The following is a 13,678-nucleotide window of genomic DNA, read 5'->3' on the forward strand; positions in this document are numbered from 1 at the left end:
GCTATTGCCAATAAGATGGAAAAGGTAAGATGCCTTACTACTTGCCATTAGTAAGGCATAATCAAAGTTAATAATTCAGAGGATCCAAAACTGCCAGGCTCAGTAATAACATCATCCTGACTGTCAGATAGCAGCACCTTCCTTTGAATACGTCATGCCATTTTTTGCATATTTTATAGCAGAATAATCCAATATATCAATTATCATCTGACTTCTACAGGTTGTGCACTCAGATACAGTGTGCTCTTCCCTGTCAGGTAAATAGCAATTTCATAAGGATAGAGTTTATGTCATGGGCTGGATGCTAGCAAGAATTGTTGACCCTCGGACCTTTCATTTAAAAGGACAAATCTCTACTGGCACATGTAAATTCAGTTCCCACAGTGTTTATCATCTCTCCTGTTACTCAGCGACATTACTGGAAGCACAGGAAGACGTGGGGAAGATAATTCTTTGGTTTCCTTTCACATTGAGTTAATTATGAAGGATATAATCAGAAAACAGACAATGTGCAGCTCCTTCAGTTATCAGAAAGATGTATTGGGAAATAAAATGCAGCAACTGTGAGATATTTTTCATTTTCTTGAAAGTGGTTTTGGTAACCAGTATATATCATGTTTGTTATATTATTAAGTAGGGACAGGCTTGGATTCTTGGAGTCAGCCTTCAATGCAACGATGCATGATGCTGCCTAGAGCTTCATAACTAATGGCAAAGTCATGCATGCCTTGTTGAGCTGGTCTTTTCATTCTTCCTCCTGATTCAATTTCCTGTGATACTCTTCTACAAGTACAAGCACAGAGAGGACTGCTCCAAAAGGCAACTCTGGGGGTTTCTGGATCAACCACATGCACCAAGGAGGTCAGACTGGGTATTTTATCAGCATGTTCTTCCATGGCATTACCATGAGAACAGGGAAACATGGCTCACACAAATCCCCTGGGGGTCATTCTTTCTGCATTTTTCCCGGGGGCAGTGCTGTGCTGAAACACAGGTGAGAACTTCAAGCCCAGGGTGCTGGGAAAAACTGAGACAAGGTGACTGACTACAGTTCCTAGGAGATTGGAGGCTAGATAGTATTTCACAATTTGAGACAAGTTGCACAGACAGGAAAAAAATCAGTGACTGATACCCAAAAGAAGGCAAAAAAACCCACAAAAATCCCACAGACAAAAAACCAGCAAACCAAATCAAACCAACCAAAAAACAAAACAAAAACCAAATAATCAAACATATGAAAAATGTAGTTATTTTCTATCTACATGCAGCTTTAATTGATCTTCTTCTGAAAAGTCCAGTTCCTGTATGTTTTCCACATCTCCTGTGCTGACCAACTGATGAAGCAGGACACCTTTGTATGTAAGTAGGAAACAACCAGTCTTGCCCTGATTTACCCATATTGGTAAATTTCAGTTTTTCCCTGAGCTACCCATGATGCTTTATGCTATCAATATCAGGAATCCAGCAAGCAGATTTTCTCAGTCATGCTCTTAGGGTGAACTGAGATGAAACACCTTGGGAATTTCCTGTAAAGCGAAAGGACATGTGTTGTCCTCTAGATAGGTGTAAGGTTCTACAGGAAGGGTGCTGCTCTGAGATCATGAAGTGTATTTTTTATTTTTATTTTCAGTGTTGTTCTATTTGGTGGTATTATTTATAATAAATTAAAATATTAAAATTGTGTGGACAAAATACTTCATTAATAAAGTTTTTTCTCATGTTAAATCATTTATTCAATGTCTATTTTTAGTATACTTTTTAATTACAGCAAATTTCTGTCAGTAACTAACTAAACTTGTTAGACAAACAAGGATAAGCACACTAGATGCTTTTATCATGAATAAATTGTATATTTTGTTTTCAGACAGAAGAGAAATTGATGCTACTTTTGTTTTTCTTTTTTTTTTCCTTTGCCTTTGCCTTTGAGATATATTTCAGGTCTACATTTATATCTGCTTCATTTACAAGAGACCTCAAGAAGTAATAATGCATTGTTTCTCTGCATGGTATGTTGACAACCTAAAAGCTAAACAAAGAAAACTTCTTGCCTAAAGAATATGAGACTTTTTAGCAAAATTGCTGAATATTTTGATACTGCTAACAGGCTTTATGTAACAGTTATGGAAAAAAATTCTGATATGTGCATCTTCTTTTTAAAGTTTCAAACCAAAGGCAACCCAGCCATGAAAAGATTAATGGCTACATAGATGTAACTGCTTGTGTTCCAGTGGTGTTGAGTAGATGTCAAGAGTGAGTGGCTAACAGTGAACAGCAGTTGTTCAAACCTTAAGAACAAGATACCAGTTGTAATACACTGTCTACAATATTTTAAAAAACTAGGTATATATGTGTCAGGATGGTGGGAAAAATAATTTCCTTTTGTTCAGCATCAGCATTGATAACTCTCCTTGCAATTCTCAGCAGTGTATAAACAGTGCTATGCCCCTACCCAAGTTCACTGAACTTGACTGAGTCAACTTGCAGCTGACCCTTAGCCAAAACTGAAGAAACTCATACAGGCCCTGATGGCCTCAGATCAAAGTCATGAACAAGCAGAGCTTTTTCTGGTTTCACTTAAATCTAAAACTCGAGATGATGAAATTTACATTAAATTAAATAGACGAAATATTTTAATTAACCCCTTTGGGAACTTCAGTAAAACTTCATAGAGATTTGCAAGTAAAGACACAGAATATAAATAAGGGATGTCTGAGCTACCATGCACAGGAAAAAAAGTGAATTTCCCATTCCCATCAAGAATATGCATGTTAGATAGATAGTTCAAGTCTATTTATATTGTGCAAGAAAACCTGCATGTGTCTGCATATACAAACCTGACTTTAACAGTGGTATTTACAGATCCCTCAAGTAACCTTTTACCATCCAAGTGATGTGATTGAGCCCAGTATGGCATCTGTGGGTAGTACAGTTTGATGAATAAAGCCAACTAAGATTTATAAAATCATTTATTAACTGCAATGATATTTATTTCAAACTCTCAAATGAGACTTCTGCCATTTTATGGGTGTCATCAAGGACTGTCTGTGTAATCAAAAAGCACAGAAAAGTGATAATCATTTGGGGCCAGTAGATTAGGTGTTACCTATAACTTCCATGCTGAGGTAATCAAAGTATACAAGATTTTCACAGGACATTTTGTATCCTGGTATAGAGAACAGGCAATATAGAGGTTTTGAAGGGTCCACATAGATATTTACTTATTTTCACTGGGTGAGACAGTGATGGTAGCTGGTGCTGCAATTAGATCTGGGAAGAAATAGCGGGAGTTCATTAAGTAGCCTACTCAAAGGGGAACCACACTGCTGCTTTTCAAAAGCCTGAATAATGTCTACTCACAGGTTTCCAAAGAAGGGTGAATTGATGGGAAGGAATAGCAGAGAAAAGACATCCATGCACTCCTAGATTTCAAGTTGGTGGTCATTTGGGTACAACTTTTCTCACTGTCACAAAGTGAATTAGTTATTTATTATAATATTTCGATTCCCACCTTGTCCTTTTTGTCTTTAACCTAGGGTGCTACCAAGTGAAACAAAACACTTTGAATTTGTGGTGTTTAGTACTCTTCTCTCTGTCCCCCCATCCAAAACACACAAATTTTAGAAGGCATATTTTTGATGCTACTGCGTATTCTTGAATACTTCACACTGCAATTCCCAAAGCAATAGGTCTCCAGCCATTTCATTTGAATTTGTCTTTCTGGGACTTTTGAATTGTTCTCTTGAGATCTATATTAAGAAGGAAAACAAAACTGCATTCACACTGCATTTTAAAAAATGCAACTCAGAAAATCACTGAAAATAAGTTACAGTAAAATATCACTGCATTCTTTCTCTAAAGATCTGCTCAAGAGAAAAAAGGAAGGAAGAAAGGGGAAAAGGACACAAATGGTAATTTAGCTTCACAATAAATATATAGGCTGGCTTGTAAAAATCCTTAGGACTTTGTGACGGGAAGTATGCTATAACTTTAACCTGACTCCATAACTGTAATAAGTTTTTGTCTATTAATAATTTTAAAATATAAAGTGGTTTCACTGATTTTGCTTTGCATATCTCTTATTAAAATATGTATTTTGCATGTTAACAGCCAAAAAATACAACAAAAATAAAGATTTACTGCTTCTAGCCAAGAAAAATTCAAATATTTGATGAGTAGAAGATGGGCACCTAAGAGATTTTGTGAAGTAAAAATGAGCAATTTCTCCATATTTCTTGTTCATGTTTTATTAAAACGGGAGAACCATAAGTGCAGTAGGTTAGTTTGGATAGTCTCTGCCGTATGCTTGTTCTATGTCACAAACAGCAGAAGTGAGGTGACAAGGTGCTACTACAGCCTAAACAGAGCACAATGACATCTGTCAGCCCAGGCACATAAAAGAGACTACCAAAACCAACTATATTTATACATGTCATTTTTAATACAGCTAGGCTTTTACAAGTTATTGCTTTTCTTCACGTCTATTATACAGTCAAGTTTTCCAGATCACAACTTGATAATAGTGACATATTTCAAGTACATTTTCTCATTAACCTATTATCTAAAGCTTTCTAATGAATCTGAGACTCAGCCTGGCCAGCAAAGCTGAAGGATTAGTCATTTCTAGCGTTTTGTTTTTTATGAAGGATCACCAATTTCCAGCATTTTTGTGTTCTACTAGTAATGGCACTGTCCTATAAATATTTGGCTCCTGTGTGAAAATAGTAATCCAAAATCTGCATATTATTCACATTTAGGGAAGAAAACCTCTTATGTTTTTCCAGTTACAATATTGCTGAGGTCTAAACTTGTATTACAGAAAGGATGGAAATTGGTCTGACAAAAGTCAAAGGAATTTGCCTTTGGACTAGTGGTATTGGTGAAAGTTTAAGAAAGTTTAACCTAATCCTAGATGCTAATTTTAGGAACTTTAGTGCTATTAAGACACTGAAATTCAGAGACAGATGCTGGCATTCAGTGCATAAAGACTCATTCCTATTTGTAATGAATACTTTGATATTACTATTTTCTTCAAAGGAAAGAGGAGCTGGGTTTTAAAGAAAACTTTTACATTAGTTTACTTTAAAATACTCTGTAGAAAGATCACTTGCTGACTTAAATTCAATATCCAAAAAAAGTAAGAGCAATACTAAAGAAAAGCTTGAATAATATATGAAAGAAAATAGGCAAAAGAATGAAAGACTACAAAAATAGAAACTAAAATTTAGTGAGAAAAGGAACATTTAAGAATTAGAGATTGATGCAATCCAAATCAGTGGAAATACGAACACACTTCTTCTCATCTAGTCATCTGTTTGAGAGAGAGACAACAAAACACTGGATACCTGTACAACATTAAAATAAACAATGTAATTAAACTGTGTGAAACAAATCCATCAAAATCTGACTATTGGAATATTTATAGAAAATATGAATAACATGTGAAACCTATAATGGTATTAGATGACTGTTTTACCTTTGTAGAGCTAATCCTGTAATGAAAATTATGTTAAATATATTTAGTAACAAGTGTTTACATATATTTTCTTTTAACAATTACATTATTTCAATTTAAGTGTCCATACTTGACAATTCTAGAGATAATAGAGGTACAATACTGGAGGTAAAATTTTTTCTAAATGAAGATTTTTTTTTTCTTCTGTCTGAGTCAGGCCTATTATGTGCTGCTCTTAAAACCTGCAAAAAAAAAAAAATCCCCACCTGTCCCAGTTCACTATTTCTTTCCTCTAAGCATTGCTAAAACATTTCATTTGGGAATTAATTTAAGAAACCACGTGAGCTTCCTACCAACCAAGAAATTTAAGTCCACTGAATTTGGTAAAAGCTGCCATGCAAAATTTTGGTTTTGCTCAGCAGTGCACCTAACTTTCTTCCTCTTTCTTCCGTTATTTTGATTTAATGAATTAACCCAGACTATACCATTAGAAAAATAATAATAAAAAAATAGAACAAGACAATTCCTTTTGTAAGATCTTAACCATGTTCAGTTAAAAACACACAAAAAAAGAAGGAACATCACAGTGGATTTGGACTTGAGCTAACAACAATGCTTAATATAATGCTTAAAGTGTACTAACTGAGAACCACTTACACTTTTTGACATGAACGTTGAATATAACCAAGTCTGTCAGTTAATCCATGCAATCTCTTTCCTTTTAATCTAAACTGACTTCTCCCACTACATAAGTTCCACATCTGAACTCATCCCACCAAAAGAAAAAAGCAAGATTTTAAGGAAGAAACAGCAAAATTATCTTTTGTTCTCAGATGATGAATAATTGATATCAGGATGCTAATTCTATTAGATTGTGTGCAATTATTTTATATTAGCTTATTATCTCATTCTACTCCACTCTATAGAGCAAAAACCTGTTAGCATCAAGAGATTATTTTCTTTAAACATAACAACACTAGGGAGTTATTTTGTTCATATTTAATGACAGCTGAAGAACACAATTATAGAGGAGATATTAAACAAGGACTTACACCTTCTGTAAGTCTAACAGCCATTATTGTTTTGTGTTGTATTTAGTATTTTATGTATTTTCCTAACAGTAAATTCAGTAATATACAGCAGTCAGACTGGTGAGTCTGTTTTAATGAAGGAACATCCTGTTCCATTCTGAAAAATTAGAGTAAATTAGTGCATTCCGTTTATGTCTCTATCATACCATTTCATGGTCAGACTGTGAGATAGGGAGGAACTGTTTGCTGCAGAGTGTGGAAATAGAATGGAAAAGAAAATGGAAAACAAATAAATTAAGCAAGTCAATGTTCCTTCCATCCTGTTTCAGTTGGTATAGAATTAGTTTTCCTGCACAGCAGTTACAGCACTGTGTTTTTCATTTCAGATGACAATCAAGTTGATAACACATGGCTGGTTCAGTTGCTGAGCAGTGCTTAAAATAAATCAAGGACTTTTCAGCTTCTTATGCAGCCCTGCTGAAAACGGGGTTGGTGGTGCACAAGAAACTGGGAGAGAGCACGCCAGGTCAGCTGATTCTAACTGGCCATGTGGCATCATGCTCAGCACATAAACTACAGGGGAAGCTGGCTAAGGGCTGCTGCTTGGGAAGTGGCTGGGAATCTGCTGGTTGGTGGTGAGCAGTTCTTTTTTACTTGCATCTCTTGTTTACTTGGTCTTTATTTTTCTCTCTTTTTCTTACTTTCCCTTTCATTACATTTTTTATTATTATTTTTGTCATTATTATTTCATTTATTGAGCTGTTTTATTTTCAATCCAGGAGTTTCTCACTTTTACTCTTTCAATTCTCTCCCCCATCTGATTGGAGGGAAGTGAGAAATTGGCTCTGAGGTGGTTAATTGCTGTCTGGAGTGAAAATATGACAATCCTTTCAAAGTTTCTTCTGAATTTCTGCTGCAACAGAAAATCTGCTTGTTTTGTTTATTTTTACGATCCTTTAGGAAAGTGATATGAATCCTAATTTCTTATTATACATACAGAGGTGCTCTACATACATAAAAAGGAATTGTGAAACAAGAAAATATATCAAACATTTGAAAACCTTTTACATGAGAAATGCCATTTTTTCAGCAAAGAATTTTTACAATTTCTCATTAATCTGTTTGGGGGAGATGTTTTTTGATAAAACAAATTTTAGAAAAACCAACCAAGCAAACAAAAGCCCAACCAACCAACCAACCAACCAACCAACCAACCAACCAACCAACCAACCAATCAACCAACCCTAAAAAAACCCCCAAAATGAGGATTCTAACAGGGATTAAAATGGGATGTCAGTACAGTTTATTTTTTCCTACTGCATTGTTTTTTACTTGGAAGTGCAAGGTCTGAATTGTTCTTTGTAGTTTGTATCAATGATAGTCTTTATCTGATATTTTCCACCTATGAACTTTCTCACATTTTTTTAATTTAAGCTCACTAGAGCATCAAATGGATTGATGGCCCCAGCTCACATTGTCAGCAAGTTTAGCTGAAAGCATTACGCATACTTTCAAAATTTAACCAGCTAAGTACCCTTTCTGAGGCTGTATTTAAAGAGTGTGTTTTATTCACACCATTGCTGTTAATGGTGGGTTGTCTTATTTATACATCTGCTTCCTCTTAGGAGGCTATAGAGAGACAGGAAAATTGACTTTGTTTAATATAAACATTTATTTTTTGTATGCAAAATCCTATCAAAGTTATTTATAAGGCAGGAATATTAACAAAGGAAGAGCCGGAGTACTAATTTTATGTCATTTATATCTAAATATCAATGAGTTTTACTGCCTTGTGGCAAGCTAGTAGTTAATTTAAAAAAATATTCCATATAAAGTTCTTTAGGCTGAAGTGCATAATTTATTCTACTCTGCCTGTCTTAACCCCAAGAGACTTACTTACAAATAAGAGAATGAACAGTCTTTGAACTTCTTCTAGGTGAATTTTATCTTTCTGGGTTTTTTAATAGTTTTTATGCTGCTTTTCCAAAAAAGGTGTCCAGTAGCAGCTGTTTACAACCATTAGAACTGTGTGGATCATTTGTGTTCAGTTATCATATACATAATTTACCAACAATTGTTGATAATTGTTAACAGTAAGATTAATGTAGGGAAGAATTAAAAGGAAAAAAACTCCAACCAAACTAAAAGATTTGAGTTTACAGTTGATTTTTATATTTATGAACTTCTTATTAAGAAAGGCTTGTGTGTTTTACATGATCTAAGTCTAATACCGTGTCATTAATCTGTACAAACAAAGCCAGTGAGATATTGCATAAACAAATGCTTTTAGAAGAAAATACCCATTTATTGAAAATTCAGGTAGTGTCTGTTTTCTCAAATGTCTCATCTTGTTCAGGAGAAGGGGGCTTTCTTAATAAACGAATAATGTATTTTTTTGATTTTTATTGATATTTTAAAAAAGGGAATTGACCTGAATTAATTCACAATTGTTTCTGTTAGAATAAAGATCTCATAAAATATTACTAAGACCTCTATTCAAAAATGCACATAAAACCAAATTATCCTTTTTTCCTTCTTAAAGAAAGTATTCATTCTGTCCTGTCTTCATTTGAAAGAAATTATGAAAGAGGATACAGAGGATCGAAAAGAATATATCCTGACACACATCTCCAGCAATTTAAATTAAGAGCAGTACAGAGTATAGAGGTAGAATGTAATTTTTTCTAGAAATTTGCTCTTAATAAACAGAAGAAAAAACTAGCCATGTTTGTAAGGCAGAAATATATCTGCCATCATTAATGATTCTAGCTGTACCCAAAAGCAGACGTAAGTCCCCTTTAATTGGACATCTTGCACTAGCTCATTAATAAATCAGTAACTTGCAGCCCTAAACTCACTGTGTTTGCAAGACGACAAAGTAGCTACCAATAACTACTATTCTGCCCCTACAGGAACACATTTTCCAAGGAAATACTCACTGGCCTAAAACAAGCATTGTGGTACGTGACACTTAGGTCAGGTGTGCCTGAACATGAGAAAACACACTACATATGCACTCTTCAGTGGAGCTAATGGCTACAGTGTTTTCCTCTGTAGAACTTAAGAATTTGACAAGAAAATCAAGGCCCATGGAGCAGCTTCACAGGAAAGAGCACTATCAATTGGATATTGCCTTAAATCATTGGTAACTTGTATGTTAAGCAGCTGTTACTCTGTGTGTAATAGCAGTTTGCTGTATACGTATTTTGTAACTGCAACATTCTTGTCTGAAAATTCTGGCCTCTGCCAAGGATTTTCCTTTGTTTTTTCATATTCAGTTTCACAAAATAATAGAAAATAAGCTAGGAGCTTAGACCTAAGACATTTCAGAATTATTTAAGACAAACCATATAATTTTCTATTCCCTTATTATGCAAATCACATTTAAATTTCTGAATAAAGTATGAGAAAAAAACCCTCTCTCATAAAAGAAGTAAACCTAAAATGAATTCTGACATAATAGTAAGTAATTAATAAGAGGATAAAAAGAAGAATCCTAAGAATGACCAGCCAGCCTCATCTCTGTTCCTTGTAGGGTGCAGTTTCTCCTGGAAGAAAGTATGATCTCTGTATGTTGAAGCATATGGGATACTGGAGGGGACACAACCAATGTGACCTCACAGACCAAAACATGGATTACTATTTCACACAGTGGCTTTCTGTGATAGAGTGACTGAACAGTGGACAAGGAAATAACTACAGTTGTCATTTACTGATAAAGCCTTTGATATGCTCCTCCAAAACATTCCTGCCACTAAATGGGACAGGTATGGGATGGACAGATGGACGCACAGACAGAGAGACAGATGGATGGATGGATGGATTCATGGATGGATGGATGGATGGATGGTTTTACTGGGTGAGGAATTGTCTGGATGGCCATACCCAAAAAATTTATAGTCATTCTCTCAATGTCCAGATGGAAACCAGTAATGAGTGATGGCCCTCAAGGGTCTATACTGACAACTATGCCATAGACATGTTCCTTGATTACATAGTGGGATTGAGTACACTCTCAGGAAGTTTGCAGACTACACAAACTGGATTTGATGGTGAAAGGGATCCCATTCAGAGGAACCCTGACAGGTTTGACAGGGGAAATCTCTTGAAATTCAACAAAGGCAAAGTCCTGCACCTGGGTCAGGGTAACCCCCAGTATCATTATAGGCAGGGGGATGAAGGAACTGGCAGCAGCCCTGCCAAGAATGACTCAGGAGTGGTGATGGATGAAAATGTGGACATGACTCAGCCATGGGCACTGCCAGCCCAGAAAGCCAAACCTGTCCTGGGCTGCATCCAAAGCAGCGTGGGCAGCAGGGGAGGGAGGGGATTCTGCCCCTCTGCTCTGTTCTCGTGAGACCCCACCTGGAACCTGCACCCAGCTCTGGGATCCCAGCACAGGAAGGACATGGACCTGCTAGTGCAGGTCCAGAAGAGGAACATTTAATGATTCTTCATAATCCATGAATGACCAGAGGGCTGAAACATCTTGTCTATGAAGGAAGATGAGAAGACAGGATTGTTTTGGCCTAGAGAAGAGACCACTCCTGAAGACCGCCTTGCAGACATCCAATACTGAAAAGGAGTCCGTATGAAGGAGAGAGTAATTTTTTTTAAGTTCCTTAGGGAAAGGAAAAGGGGCAAGAATTTTAAATTGAAAGAGATTTGAGCATATTTGAGTAGATTTAATATAAGGAATATATGTTTTACATGAGAGTGGTAAACATTGGCACAGGTTGTCTAGAGAATCTGTGGATATCCTCATCCATGGAAGTGTTCAAAGTCAGGCTGAATGGGAATTTGATCTAGTGAAAGATGTGGATCATGGCAGATAAATTGGACTACATGATCTTGGAAATTTGATACTTTCTAACACAAAATAAACGGAACCAAAGAGGTTCAGCTTTCTGTTCAGAAGGCTCTCATGTAGACCTTCTTCAGCTATATAAACAGAGAGCTGGATTAGAGGTTATGAGTACTTTTTTCAGCCGTCTAATGTGTAATCTCAGAAAATTTGTTTCATTTAATCTCATTAAAATAATTTAAAATTTTAAAAATCCTTTCTGTCTTAACCATGATGGTCTAGTAAATTTCTTATTATTAGGGAGGCAAAAGGAAAAAAATCCTGAAGGTGAAAGCACATTCTACCAATCTCTTACTAACACTCAGATCTATTACATGGCCAAATATCACTGAATACTGATAATCACATTAAAAACCTGAATATGCAAGTATAATCAGATCCCTAAAGTTTTAAGACTGAAATTGTATCTGAAAGGTAAGTCTCTTTGCCCTAAGCTACACTTCATTTATTAGCAAGACAGGCTAAAATGATGCTTCTCAAAGTGACAGGAAATGGCTGAAATCTTCCTTCCTCTGATCCCCTTAGGGAAACAGCCACCTTGGCTGCCATACAGAGTTACTGCAATTGTACAACAGTGCTGCAAAGAAATCACTTGTGCTTGCATGCACAGACATGAGATCCTCAGGCCAAAACACCTTCTACACCTCTGCCCTGGCTCTCACAAGGTGCTCCTGCTTATTGAGCTGCTCAGTTTTTGAACAGAGCTACTGTGCACCCTATAAGGCTGCTGAAACAGCTAAATATTTCAGTACTGCCAATCCAGTTATTCAAATCTTCCTGCCTGAGAGATTGTACACTGGTTGTTGAAGGAAAGATCCTACTCCATTTCATTTTCGTGATAGGTTCTTCAACCTAGATACAAATTATACTTAATAAATTCCAAGAATAACCAGTTCCAGAGATTTTTCCTTCTGTGAAAATATTCCCTTTGGAACTCCCATATTTCTTCCAGGACATTTCTTTGTTTGTCCTTTTTTTTCTGAGAGGCAGTTCTTATTTATTCCTATCAACACTGGCTTTACAAATCAAAGTCTCCCACATTCCTGCAAATGTCTTTTTGTCAAGTGAAAGAAATGCAGTCTTCATAAGGAAGCCCATTATATCTGGCCCAGTATTCATAGCAACCACTTAATTTTTAAGATTAGTAGCCAGAATTTAATGTATACTTAAATTTTGGAGTATTATAGTTATTATTTATTCCTAGCATTTTTTACACATATTAGTAACCATAAAGAACATCTGAGAAAGGGAACACAATAATTCTCCCTTTGAAAGGCTCCGATAGGAGATAAGACACGTTTTTGTCCAGGCTAACTAATACATGTTAATTACTTGAAAAAAGCACACATACAAAACACCAAACTAAGAGAAAGCTAATTTCATTTGATTGTGAAAAAAATTTCCTCACACAAAGGAACAGTACTTGGAAATTTTTTGTCCCATTTCTAATAAAAAATTTCAGTGACACAGATGTATTATGAACTCATTTTTGGTTTCACCAAATGGTTCTATCAGGTATGAATTAAATAATGTTAAAGAAGTTGTAATATGAGTCCTCTTTTCAACTATAAATATTGTTTTCTGTGTCTACAAGCTTCAGCAGTTTTATGCTTAAAACAAAGCATTTTTCTAGAGATTATTTTTTTAAATGATGATCTATTTCATTTGGCTTAAACTTGTTGAGCAATTCTTTCTGTCTTTCTTTCTGAAAACTTTAAAAGCTTTCATTTAGAAACTTCTAGTGCTAACTTTCATTTCTGTGCTGCCATAAAAAGAATTAATGTGACACCTCCAGGATGGTTTTATGGTGGGACAGTTATTGCATAATTAATTCAGCTAACACGAATTATGAAAGAATGAATTCCTGTTGTAAAAAAAGAGAATTTTTTCCAAAACTGGTTCTTCAAAGTTCTTCATGAATCTCTGCCTTTACTCATGCTCTGTCTGTCCACACAGCACTTAAGACAACAAGTAAAAAAAACGCAAAAACAAACCAAAAAACAATGTTTAAGGTCTATCTACATAACCGGTCCTGTCTGCAGATTTTATGACATTTTATGGACATTAAAAAAGGGTATAATATAATCTATAGTGGTAACATAATTTAAACTACAGGTCTGGCAGTTGTGTTACAGTATTCCTGAATATTTAAACAAAACAATACATTAATGAAGGTTGAAGACCAAAAAATAAACACCTTCTGTTTATTACCTGGGAGAAGAAGGGAAGCAAAATCACTGCAAAGGGAACAGCTAGTCCTTTGTACCACTTACAGAACTGTCCAGAAGTGCCTTATGGATTTCCCTATGGATTTCCCTAGCAGAGGTTCCC

General features: G+C 35.5%; 1 protein-coding gene and 1 long non-coding RNA gene across 7 annotated transcripts in view; one reads left to right on the top strand and one right to left on the bottom strand.

Annotated features, from left to right (window-relative positions):
* LINGO2 (leucine rich repeat and Ig domain containing 2) overlaps positions 1 to 13,678 on the bottom strand; it is a 478,753-nt gene that overhangs the window by 290,173 nt on the left and 174,902 nt on the right. The gene's annotated exons all lie outside the window — the stretch shown is intronic.
* The window catches only part of LOC135291322 (uncharacterized), a 44,568-nt gene continuing 37,850 nt past the window's right edge, over positions 6,961 to 13,678 (top strand). Inside the window, exon 1 of the long non-coding RNA XR_010354121.1 lies at positions 6,961 to 7,118. This is a non-coding gene — a long non-coding RNA (uncharacterized LOC135291322). The remainder of the gene's footprint in view (positions 7,119 to 13,678) is intronic.

Source organism: Passer domesticus, chromosome Z (genome assembly GCF_036417665.1).
Source record: "Passer domesticus isolate bPasDom1 chromosome Z, bPasDom1.hap1, whole genome shotgun sequence".
Lineage (NCBI taxonomy): Eukaryota > Metazoa > Chordata > Aves > Passeriformes > Passeridae > Passer > Passer domesticus.